The sequence below is a fragment of the Triticum dicoccoides genome, chromosome 4B (assembly GCF_002162155.2).
Source record: "Triticum dicoccoides isolate Atlit2015 ecotype Zavitan chromosome 4B, WEW_v2.0, whole genome shotgun sequence".
Classification (NCBI taxonomy): domain Eukaryota; kingdom Viridiplantae; phylum Streptophyta; class Magnoliopsida; order Poales; family Poaceae; genus Triticum; species Triticum dicoccoides.
The window spans coordinates 201,329,770-201,343,605 of NC_041387.1; positions in this window are offsets into that span (position 1 = coordinate 201,329,770).

The window sequence follows — 13,836 nt, forward strand, 5'->3', positions numbered from 1 at the left end:
TGAGAAGCTACACAAACGGGCGCAAACTAGTAGTGATCAAGAAGTGATCCTGAAACTACTTACGTCCAAACATAACCCAAACCGTGTTCACTTCCCGGACTCCGCCAAGAAGAGACCATCACGGCTACACACGCAGTTGATGCATTTTAATTAAGTTATGTGTCAAATTCTCTACAACCGGATATTAACAAATTCCCATCTGCCACATAACCGCGAGCACGGCTCTTGAATGTTTATACCATGCAGGGGTGTCCCAACTTAGCCCATCACAAGCTCTCACGATCAGCGAAGGATATTCCTTCTCCCGAGAAGACCCGATCAGACTCGGAATCCCGGCTACAAGACATTTTGACAATGGTAAAACAAAATCATCAAGACCTCTCGACGTGCTGACACCCTGATAATAGCCGTGCGTATATCGTCTCAGGCCACGATCGGATTGTCCAAACTTCTAGTAGGCCAATCGCAAAGTTGCCCCTGGTGGCCACCGGCGGTTAACAGGTTGGACCAACACTCAGAGGAGCACTGTCCCTGGGGTTGATTAAAAATACTAGGGGGCCGGCGAAAATCCCCTATTTAAGTTTAAGTTGTTATTAGGCAAATGGTAAAACCAATGTTGGGCCTTGCTGGAGGAGTTTTGTTTAAAGCAAACTGTCAAGGGGTTCCCATAAACCCGACCGCGTAAGGAACGCAAAATCAAGGAACATAACACCGGTATGACGGAAACTAGGGCGGCAATAGTGGAACAAAACACCAGGCATAATGCCGAGCCTTCCACCCTTTACCAAGTATATAGATGCATTAATTAAAATAAGAGATATTGTGATATCCCAACATAAACATGTTACAACATGGAACAATCTTCAACTTCACCTACAACTAACAACGCTATAAGAGGGGCTAAGCAAAAGCGATAACATAGCCAAACAACGGTTTGCTAGGAAGGGTGAAAAAGGTTATAGGCTGACATGACAATTTGGGAGGCTTGATAAACAAGTGATAGGTAGCGCAGCATAGCGATAGAACTAAGCAATTAGCATAGCAATGATAGTAGTGAGATCCAGGGTAACAGTCATCTTGCCTGAAATCCTGCTAGGAAGAAGAACGAATCCATGGACGAGCGAAGATGAACCAAGCGTAGACGAACGAATCCTCACGATCGCAATGAAACAAAACTATCGAGAAGAAGCACATCCAGAAAGAAGCAAACAACATGGTAAACACAAGCATGAACAAGAGATGATGCTCAACCAAGTATGATGCATAACAAGATTAAATGTTGGTTAACATGGTAAGAGGTGAAACATAATAAAACTACCTATCTAGACAAGTTTAAATGAGGCTGAAACAACAAACAACAATTCCGGAAAATCCCCATGTGCATATTTCGAAATTGGTACTGTTCTTCCCTAAACCGTATTTTTAAAGTTGTTAAACAGCAAAATAAAGTTCACCAAGTTAATCTACACATTTTTCTAGACTAGTTACATATATAGTTTATTTAAAATGGAGCTGCGGTTATTAAGTTATGAATTAAACCATATTAATATGTCATTTGAGCAAATTTAATGAAACAACAAGGTTAACCATTTTAAACATGGATGAATGTTGCAAATTATGAAAGTACACGAAATTCTAAGCATACCACATATAAAGTTTGTTTTAATTTGATGCATGGTTATTTAGTTATTAGCAATTCAAAATGATGGCATTTATGTGAATATGCAAAACAAAAGGAAAAAGAAAAGGGACACGGGCAGGGGCAGCTACTGTCAATGACGAGGGGGGCCCAGGGGTGCTGAGGTGGCAGGAGTGTGGCTGTGTAGGGGTGTATGTTGACGGAGAGGATGACAAGTGGGACCTGGATGTCATAGGCACAGAGGCAAATTTACTGAAGGCAAAATTAAAAGAAAAAGGGCCAATCTGAGTTTCAAACCCAGGATCCCTTAGGTGGAGACTTGCCGCGCTAGCCAGCTCGGCTAGTCTCTGCCTATGACAGTTCAGAGGAAATGAATGCAATTATAGCCAGGTGTAGATTTGCTGCGTGCATAACAGCATAACAGAGACGGAGGCCTTCTTGCCCGTGGCTGTGTGAGAGAAAGGAAACATGGCAACAAAAAGGAATAGGAGACGCCTGGGATTTGATCCCAGGCCCTCCTGGACAGAGGAGCAGAGCTTTGATCAGTTGGCCTAAATGGATGTGTGTGATTACTAAGGGGGCATAGGCCCTTTTGAACATGCAACACCCGGTCTTGGAAACACCATGAACGAGCATCAACATGCCGGCGACGACGGCAAGAAAATTAGCGGCTGTGGGTGCAGAAGAACACCAACGGGGGTGTGGGTTTGGTCAGTGAGCGCAGGAGTGAGTGGCTTGGTTGCGAGGGAACTCGAGGTCGAGCAGGAGCTCGTCTCGGGCGCGCGGCATGGCGATGATTAGGCGAGGCATGCGGGTGATCAAACTGTAACACCCACGATGCGGCTATATCTCCCACGTGTCGAAGCACGACTTAGAAGCATAACCGCATGGTGGTTTTGTCGCAAGAAGGGTCATCTTCACACAATCCCATGTAATGAACAGGACTGGGATAAAGAGTTGGCTTACAATCGCCACTTCACACAATGAACATATAATTCATACATCATTCAGAACACACACATAGTCCGACAAACAAAAGAAGATAACCCAACTGCTAGATCCCCGATCATCCCAACTGGGCTCCACTACTAATCAACATGAAACGAAAACATAGCAACGACCAAGATCTTCGTTGAGCTCCCATCTGAGCTCGGTTGCATCACCTGCACTAGTATCATCGGCACCTGCAACTGTTGTGATAGTATCTGGTGAGTCACGAGGACTCAGCAATCTCAAAACCCGCGAGATCAAGACTATTTAAGCTTATGGGTAGGAAAGGGTAATGAGGTGGAATTGCAGCAAGCACTAAGCAAATATGGTGGCTAACATACGCAAATAAGAGCGAGAAGAGAGCAAACGGAACGATCGTGAACTAGCAATGATCAAGAAGTGATCCTGAACTCCTACTTACGTCAAACATAACCCAAAACCGTGTTCACTTCCCGGACTCCGCCGAAAAGAGACCATCACGGCTACACACGTGGTTGATGCGTTTTAATTTGGATCTGGTGTCAAGTTATCTAAAACCGGACATTAACAAATTCCCATCTGCCACATAACCGCGGGCACGGCTTTCGAAAGTTTAAACCCTGCAGGGGTGTCCCAACTTAGCCCATCACAAGCTCTCACGGTCAATGAAGGATATTCCTTCTCCCAGGAAGACCCGATCAGACTCGGAATCCCGGTTTACAAGACATTTCGACAATGGTAAAACAAGACCAGCAAGACCACCTGCTGTGCCGACAAATCCCAATAGGAGCTTCACATATCCCGTTCTCAGGGCACACCGGATAAGCTAAGCGTACAGGTACTGACGTAATCCAAGTTGCCAAGGAATGATCCCGCACGATGCTCTAGTTTGGACCAACACTCGGAGGAGCACTGGCCCGGGGGGTAAAATAAAGATGACCCTTGAGTCTGCAGAACCCAAGGGAAAAGGCTTAGGTGGAAAATGTTAAAACCAAGGTTGGGCCTTGCTGGAGGAGTTTTATTCAAAGCGAACTGTCAAGGGGGTCCCATAAATCACCCAACCGCGTAAGGAACGCAAAATCAAGGAACATAATACCGGTATGACGGAAACTAGGGCGGCAAGAGTGGAACAAAACACCAGGCATAAGGCCGAGTCTTCCACCCTTTACCAAGTATATAGATGCATTATAATTAAATAAGAGATATTGTGATATCCCAACATAATCATGTCCATCATGGAGCAATCTTCAACTTCACCTGCAACTAACAACGCTATAAGAGGGGCTGAGCAAAAGCGGTAACATAGCCAAACAACGGTTTGCTAGGAAGGGTGAAAAGGTTAGAGGCTGACATGGCAATATGGGAGGCATGGTAAACAAGTGATAGGTAGCGCAGTATAGCGATAGAACGAAGCAACTAGCAAGCAAAGATAGAAGTGATATCGAGGGTAATGGTCATCTTGCCTGAAATCCCGCAAGGAAGAAGAATGAGTCCATGAAGAAGACAAACAGACGTAGTTGAACGAATCCTCACAACTCCAGAACGAAACCGAAGCTAACAAGAGAAGCAAACCGGAAAGAAGCAAACAACATGGTAAACACACGAGCATAATCATGGCATGATGCACAAACAAGTATGATGCATGTCCGGTTTAATGAGGCATGGCATGGCAATATGCAAAAACAACATTACAAGTTAAGTGGAGCTCAATATGCAATGAGTTGCATATTGACGAAACACCACATTCAAATATTTAGTTCTCTCTCGTTTAGGCTAACCAACAATATTAAATGTTATTAAACATGGAAAAAGCGGTGAAGCATAATTGAACTAACTATTTAGGCAAGTTTAAATGAGGCCGAAAACAACAAACAGCAATTCCGGAAAGACCCCATGTCATTTAGCAATTTAATGCAAACACAATTTTAAACATTTTAAATGTTTTTATCATGATGCGGATGACATATGCAAGTTTATGCAATTTTATGAAAACGTTAACATGAGCATGATACGAGGCATTTGTCGCCATGGCGGAAGGAAAAAGGTGCCACGGCGATGAAACGGAAATGGTGCCACGGCAACATTCCGGTCCCGGTAACTCATGGAGATACCGGTGCAAAAGGGAGTGTGCGGATGAGCGTGTCATGCAAGGATGGTGGGGTGCTCCCGGATTCCGGGTTCCCACGGGACGGTGGCATGGCAAAAGAGGGGCATCGCAAGGACAATTCAATCACGGTGCAAAACTCGAGCATCTCATACAACCAAGCATGCATTCGTTCACGGGCAGTCGTCATCTCGGGATTATACATTTGAAGCGTGCATTTCGGAGCGGTTCGGGTTCGTCGAAGGAAGTAGTCATTCACGGGTCGTAGTGGAAGTAGTCGTTCTCGCGATGGTAGTGGAAGTAGACGTTCACGGGTCGTCGTGGGAAGTAGTCATACACGGCATCGTCGGTAGTTGTTCAGGGTCTTGGCGGGTCATCGTGTAGCTGTACATGTTCGTCATGGTACACGGTTCGTAGACGTTCGAGTCATCGGTAGAGGAAGTAGTGGTACACGGCCGTAGTGGAAGTAGTCGTACACAATCCGTAGATGTTCGGCGTCGCCGGTAGTTGTACACAGTCGTTGTTGGACTTGATGGATCCGAAGGCTCTGGGCGTCGTGGTACTTGGCGAAAACCACGAAGAGGGTACTTGACGAATCCAACATCTTTGGGGCGACGGTAGTGGTACACGTGGTAGATGAACTTGGCAATCCGAAGGGGTACTTGGCGAGATCCAGAACTACACAAAAAGGCTTTGGGTCAACGGCAGCAAGGCAACGCAAAAGGGGCTGGCGCGAGCAAGGCAAGGCAGCAGCATGGGCATGGCTGCTACCTGAGTCTAAGGCAGAGGGCGGCCGGGGCTGGGAACGGGCGCCGGAGAGGAAGCAAACGAGTTGCAGGGCGGGTGTAGCTTGCAGAGGAGGTCGAGGCAGTCGGCCACCAGGGAGACGAAGGCGAGCTTGATGACGAGGCAGCCATGGTCGCTGGCGCACGAGGAAGAGAAGAAGGAGGCGAGCGGGAGGTGGCTGTCGAAGGAGAGCATCTCACGCGCGGGAAGGAGGTGACAGAGGTAGAGCTTGCTGGCAACGTTGCAGCACGAGGACGGTGGCGTCGTCCTGCAGGCACCAATGGCGGTCGCGAGCATCAAGGGTGCAGCGGCGCGGCGCTGGAGCATGGGCTCGCCGGCCGGAGCGGCGGCGGGGTCGCAGGGCGAGGCGAGGTTGAAGAAGCAGGAGGGGGCAGGCAGGCGAAGGGGGCGCGCGCTACTGGATGGAGTGGGCGACAGAGGAGGAGGCCGCATGTGGTCGGGTGCGGAGGCAGTGGTGCTGGCCATGGCGCCAGTGCACAGGGATGGTCGCGGCTTCGAACGGTGACGGGGTGGAGGTTGGGTACTGGCGCGCGGAGGGAGATGGGGATCGAGCGCGAGGAGAGGGAGAGGGGGGCGGGCGCGAGGTATTGGCGTTGCGGGGTCGAGAGGGAGAGAGAGGCAATTGAGTGCGATGCGGGTGTGGGTGGTGGCGGCGGAAGGGAACGAGGAGGGGGAATGAGGAGAGCGAGGGATCTAGCGGGCTAGGGTTTACAGCGGGGGGCGGCTGGGCCTTGGGCCAAAAGGACTGCGGGGAAGCAGGCCGGCCTGGCTGCTGGGCACTCTCTCACTCTAAAAATAAATAAAAACAAAACAGAGATGAGAAAGAAAAGAAAGAGAGGTTAGAGGTGGAGCTTGAGCAGGAGGGTATTTTTCCCGGACTCATAAAAATGAGCTTGTTCCAAGAAAAATGGAGTGGGCAAGATTGCAAGGTTTACATTTGAATTTAATTCAAATGGTTTGAACATGGAGTAGGAATCTGAAGTTTCCAAAAATGTTGAACATTTAGGAAGAGCCTCGATAAAACGATAAAATAATAAGAGGACAAGTCAGAGACCAAGAATTGAGATAACAAAGGCATTGAGATTTATTTGCAAGTGTGTCAAAGGTAATTCCACATAAATGGAATAATTTTATTATAGCTCCCTAATAATATTGAGAGGCTTTAATATGTTATAAAGAGAAATCACAAGTGAATTCCCTCGATTTAAATGGATCAAAAAATCCATACAATTTATTTAAAAGAGTTATAAAATTAATGATATGATGGCATGATGACATGATGCAATGCAACAAGCAAATAAAACACATGGCAAAGCTCGGAATAGTTGGAAGTCTTCTGGAGCGTTGGTCTCGGGGCGTCACAACACTCCACCACTACAAGAGGATCTCGTCCCGAGATCTAGGATGGCACCGGAGGGAAGCGGAAGAACAAGAGACGGGGTAAAACTAAGTTGCTTCTTCGACAAATGCGTGAAACCAAAGAACCTTGAGAGGTTGAAAAGTTGAAAGAAAGAACACAACGGAGTTGAACACAATTGAGAGCACCACGGTAGAAAAATAGAAACAAGGAACACCATTTGAACCTTGGGGGTTGCAAAGCTATGAATGATGAGTACAATGGACAAGAAGGAATTGGAACCACTCTGGTTGAAACGATATAAACAAGGAACAAGGAAGATCAAATTCGGATAGCACTCCGGTTGAAAAGAGATGCAAGACTTGATAAGATGAAAAGAACTTGAAGAGGTGACACAACACTTCGGTTAATTGGATATGCAAGAAAAGAACATGATCCTCAACATGAGAAGAGGAGTGAAGAGAGCAACATCACAAAGCCTCCGGAAGAAAGAATAGGAGATAGATCATTGGAATAACAGAATGGAGAAGGAAATGTCAACTTCTGCCACAAAGAACATGGAAAGCACCCTTCCAAGAAGGTTATAACGGAGTTGTTGGGAAAAAACAACAACAAATGAATAAGCTTGTAGTGGGCTTATGGAAAACTTCTCAAAACTTGAGGTGAAATTCTGCCACTACCGAAAACAAATGCTTGCTTGAGATCAACGAAGAGATGAAACTTCTTTTGCTGAGAGGATAGGAGAAAACTTGGATCATTGATAAGCACCACAAATAGCAACATTCCTTAGGGAAGGCTTTAGGTGAGATCTATACCAAGATAACTCCAATGAAGAGATTGATGGATTGAGAAGAACTCGTGCTCGAAGGAGTTGATGGGTTTAACTACCTCATTCTTGACAACTATTGAATCATAAAACGTGAATGAAAATTGTCAAGAATGATGTAACACCACCTCAAAAGATAAGGTAGAAAGAATTGCACTTTGGAATGCAAGATGAAGAATGCTTGAACTCCTCAAAAGAACACATGTGTTGAGCACCATGTTTATCTTAGAGTATAGCTTGGCGGATCTTAACTTCGAGTGAAATCTTGAAGAACAATTGAAGAATGAAAAGAATCCTTGACGAACCACCATGTAGAGCCTCCATGAAGAACTTCGGTAATAAAAGGATGATAGAAAGAAAGGGAAGTTGAAAACACAAGGTGAAGCCTTGCGATGATTTAGAAGGAGCTTCGCGATGATATAACTGGGAGAACTTGGAACTCCAGAAAGAAAAGATGAACAACAAGAAGCCAAGAATTTATTCCTCCTGAACAAACTCCGAAGGAAAGGATTAATCACTTGGATGAAACAAGAATAAGAATTATGTCATGCCTATCCTTCGCCGATTTAAATTGATGACAAGCAACGGATTTGGCATACTACTTATTCTCGTAGAAAGGATTAAGAGAGATATAGCGCAAACTTGAGAAGGTATTGATGGAACCACCGGTGGGATTGAAACAATGAACGAATGAATGAATTGATACGATAACGAAGGAAGAGAAATCTTGAACGAACCACCGTAAGAATTGAAAATGAGAGTAACAAAGGCACAAATCACCGGGAAGAATTGGAAAAGGAATGAAGATACTTGAGGGGATTTAGATACAATAGAACAAAGAGATCACGAACTGATTAGAGGATATTTGAACGATGCACCGGAAGATTTCGAGAACGATAGCTACACGCTGAGAATGAAGAATTATGGCATCATGGCCTTCGGAGGTAAGAAATGGAAACAACTCATGAAATACTTTGGATGGGTGAAAAGAATTGTCACAATCGAAAACAATTATGAGAGGATGGTATAAAGCTAGAACCATGAATCTCTGGAAGAACGGGTAAGGATTTAAGAGGAACTCTTCTTCAGTCTTCAAAATCCGAGAATGACGACGAGAAACACCACCATGAATTGTTGAGACACTCCGGAAGGATTAAAAGAGGAAAGGTTGAGCCAAAGATGAAAAGAATTTGAAAGCGACCATGGAGAAGGCATGTGACTGATGAAAATTCATTCTTACCTCAAACTTTGAAATGAATTTGGGAATAGCTCTGGGAAAATTAGAAGAGTCAGGTAAGATCCTGGAAAAAGACCTGTGGGTTAGGGCCCACTCAAAAGGAAAACACCGTTGAATGATTGATTGAAAGGGGGATTGCGCCGGTTGAATTAAATGACTTGAATGAGATAATAATCTCCAAATAGCTTGAACTGATTGAGAATGGAAACACGAATCTTCCGAGATATCTTGAGCACTCTGAATAAGAATAGAGAGAGGTGAACAATTATGAGAGGCACCGGCATGGGATAGCATTTGAACGAGGATAAGGATATGATCAACACCGAAGGCTTGAGGTAAATCCACCGGAGAAGAAAAGAGACGAAGAATAATAAACTTCAAGCTCCGTTAGTATCTTCCTGAGAATCAGCGGATAAAAACATTGACGGAAAAGAATGGAGAGACTTCCCATCAATAAAATGGATACCCGATTAAGAAATCTGAGTCCTTGAATAAAAGGGTGGGAGGGAGGGAAAACAAAGGCAACTTGGGACAGATGAAACAAACACCGTTGAGAAAACTTAGAATTGATCTTGCGGATGTTGAAATGTTCGGATCCACTTGAATAGAAGCACGTCGGTTGGAAAAGAATTCACATGACAACCTCGATGATCAAGAAGGATTAGTATTCACATAGCAATATGAGAACACCGTTTAGGAAAGGTATGGATTCAACACTTGACTTTGAAGCAACTCGAATACCACATATAACACAAAACAAAGGATTTGGCTTGCAGAATAAGTTGGAAACAAACAAATGATAGATCCCATATTGTATCATGTGTCTGTTGGAAAGATAAAACTAGAGCTACTTGAATTCCCACCTATAAAACTCCCGAAACTTTTTGGTTATGCAATCAGGTGTTGGGGATACAGGGGAAGCAATATATCTCACCAAACTAACAATCCCTACATCCAGCCGTATCCATCCGTCAACACATAACCAAGAAACCTTCGGAAATCGTGTACCTCAACCTTCGAAAAGCATCCGTTATACGAGCTATGGCAATACTCCCAAACTCCCGCCCCAGTACTGGGTGGCGTCGAGGTTATCTCACCAACAACTGCATAAAAGAGATTTTTGATGTCAGCAAAACTCAGGTATTCCAGAACTGCAACGATAAAATTATGATGACAACACCTCGGAGCTAAACTCCCGGGGTCACTGCCACATAAAAGACAGGAGGCACCAAGAACAATGTTCTCGTCACAAAACCATCAGAATGATTCCAAGATACCCGCGTGATCCTAAAAAAAATTAGTGAAATTTGAGGAGAGGAAAGTCAAAACATCTACGTCAGGAGACCTCACCAGAGCGACGAAGAGGCTGAGGAGTAAAAGGAATCCTACTCTCCTATATATATAATCCTAAGACTCAAAACATTTTGTTCTAGACTCAACAACGCCAGCAAACAATCAAGCAGGGGGCTCCTAAGTCGGGGATGGCTCTGATTACCAACTTGTAACACCCACGATGCGGCTATATCTCCCACGTGTCGAAGCACGACTTAGAGGCATAACCGCATGGTGGTTTTGTCGCAAGAAGGGTCATCTTCACACAATCCCATGTAATGAACAAGACTGGGATAAAGAGTTGGCTTACAATCACCACTTCACACAATGAACATATAATTCATACATCATTCAGAACACACACATAGTCCGACTACGGACGAAGCCAAAAGAGAAGAAGATAACCCAACTGCTAGATCCCCGATCGTCCCAACTAGGATCCACTACTGATCAACATGAAACGAAAACATAGCAACGACCAAGATCTTCGTTGAGCTCCCATCTGAGCTCGGTTGCATCACCTGCACTGGTATCATTGGCACCTGCAACTGTTGTGATAGTATCTGGTGAGTCACGAGGACTCAGCAATCTCAAAACCCGCGAGATCAAGACTATTTAAGCTTATGGGTAGGAAAGGGTAATGAGGTGGAATTGCAGCAAGCACTAAGCAAATATGGTGGCTAACATACGCAAATAAGAGCGAGAAGAGAGCAAACGGAGCGGTCATGAACTAGCAATGATCAAGAAGTGATCCTGAACTCCTACTTACATCAAACATAACCCAAAACCGTGTTCACTTCCCGGACTCTGCCGAAAAGAGACCATCACGGCTACACACGCGGTTGATGCGTTTTAATTCGGATCTGGTGTCAAGTTATCTACAACCGGACATTAACAAATTCCCATCTGCCACATAACCGCGGGCACGGCTTTCGAAAGGTTAAACCCTGCAGGGGTGTCCCATCTTAGCCCATCACAAGCTCTCACGGTCAAACAAGGATATTCCTTCTCCCGGGAAGACCCGATCAGACTCGGAATCCTGGTTTACAAGACATTTCGACAATGGTAAAACAAGACCAGCAAGACCACCCGTTGTGCCGACAAATCCCGATAGGAGCTGCACATATCTCGTTCTCAGGGCACACCGGATAAGCTAAGCGTACAGGTACCGACGTAGTCCAAGTTGCCAAGGAATGATCCCGCACGGTGCTCTAGTTTGGACCAACACTCGGAGGAGCACTGGCCCGGGGGGGAGGGTAAATAAAGATGACCCTTGAGTCTGCAGAACCCAAGGGAAAAGGCTTAGGTGGCAAATGTTAAAACCAAGGTTGGGCCTTGCTGGAGGAGTTTTATTCAAAGCGAACTTTCAAGGGGGTCTCATAAATCACCCAACCGCGTAAGGAACGCAAAATCAAGGAACATAATACCGGTATGACGGAAACTAGGGCGGCAAGAGTGGAACAAAACACCAGGCATAAGGCCGAGTCTTCCACCCTTTACCAAGTATATAGATGCATTATAATTAAATAAGAGATATTGTGATATCCCAACATAATCATGTCCATCATGGAGCAATCTTCAACTTCACCTGCCACTAACAACGCTATAAGAGCGGCTGAGCAAAAGCGGTAACATAGCCAAACAACGGTTTGCTAGGAAGGGTGAAAAGGTTAGAGGCTGACATGGCAATATGGGAGGCATGGTAAACAAGTGATAGGTAGCACAGTATAGCGATAGAACGAAGCAACTAGCAAGCAAAGATAGAAGTGATATCGAGGGTAATGGTCATCTTGCCTGAAATCCCGCAAGGAAGAAGAACGAGTCCATGAAGAAGACAAACAGACGTAGTCGAACGAATCCTCACAACTCCAGAACGAAACCGAAGCTAACGAGAGAAGCAAACCGGAAAGAAGCAAACAACATGGTAAACACACGAGCATAATCATGGCATGATGCACAAACAAGTATGATGCATGTCCGGTTTAATGAGGCATGGAAGGGCAATATGCAAAAACAACACTACAAGTTAAGTGGAGCTCAATATGCAATGAGTTGCATATTGACGAAACACCACATTCAAATATTTAGTTCTCTCTTGTTTAGGCTAACCAACAATATTAAATGTTCTTAAACATGGCAAAAGCGGTGAAGCATAATTGAACTAACTATTTAGGCAAGTTTAAATGAGGTCGGACACAACAAACAACAATTCCTGAAAGTCCCCATGTCATTTAGCAATTTAATGCAAACACAATTTTAAACATTTTAAATGTTGTTATCATGATGCGGATGACATATGCAAGTTTATGCAATTTTATGAAAACGTTAACATGAGCATGATACGAGGCATTTGTCGCCATGGCGGAAGGAAAAAGGTGCCACGGCAATGAAACGGAAATGGTGCCACGGCAACATTCCGGTCCCGCTAACTCATGGAGATACCGGTGCAAAAGGGAGTGTGCGGATGAGCGTGTCATGCAAGGATGGTGGGGTGCTCCCGGATTCCGGGTTCCCACGGGACGGTGGCATGGCAAAAGAGGGGCATCGCAAGGACAATTCGATCACGGTGCAAAACTCGAGCATCTCATACAACCAAGCATGCATTCGTTCACGGGCGGTCGTCATCTCGGGATTATACCTTTGAAGCATGCATTTCGGAGCGGTTCGGGTTCATCGAAGGAAGTAGTCATTCACGGGTCGTAGTGGAAGTAGTCGTTCTCACGACGGTAGTGGAAGTAGACGTTCACGGGTCGTCGTGGGAAGTAGTCTTACACGGCGTTGGCGGTAGTTGTTCAGGGTCTTGGCGGGTCATCGTGTAGCCGTACATGTTCGTCGTGGTACACGGTTCGTAGACGTTCGAGTCATCGGTAGAGGAAGTAGTGGTATACGGCCGTAGTGGAAGTAGTCGTACACAATCCATAGATGTTCGGCGTTGCCGGTATTTGTACACAGTCGTTGTTGGACTTGATGGATCCGAGGGCTCCGGGCGTCGTGGTACTTGGCGAAAACCACGAAGAGGGTGCTTGATGAATCCAACATCTTTGGGGCGACGGTAGTGGTACACGTGGTAGATGAACTTGGCGATCCGAAGGGGTACTTGGAGAGATCCAGAACAACACAAAAAGGCTTCGGGTCAATGGCAGCAAGGCAACGCAAAAGGGGCTGTCGCGAGCAAGGCAAGGCAGCAGCATGGGCATGGCTGCTACCTGAGTCCAAGGCAGAGGGCGGTCGGGGCTGGGAACGGGCGCCGGAGAGGAAGCAAACGAGTTGCAGGGCGGGTGTAGCTTATTGAGGAGGTCGAGGCAGTCGGCCACCAGGGAGACGAAGGCGAGCTTGAAGACGAGGCAGCCATGGTCGTTGGCGCATGAGGAAGAGAAGAAGGAGGTGAGCGGGAGGTGGCTGTCGGAGGAGAGCATCTCACGCGCGGGAAGGAGGTGACAGAGGCAGAGCTTGCCGGCAACGTTGCAGCACGAGGACGGCGGCATCATCCTGCAGGCACCCATGGCGGTCGCGACCAACAAGGGTGCAGCGGCGCGGCGCTGGAGCATGGGCTCGCTGGCCAGAG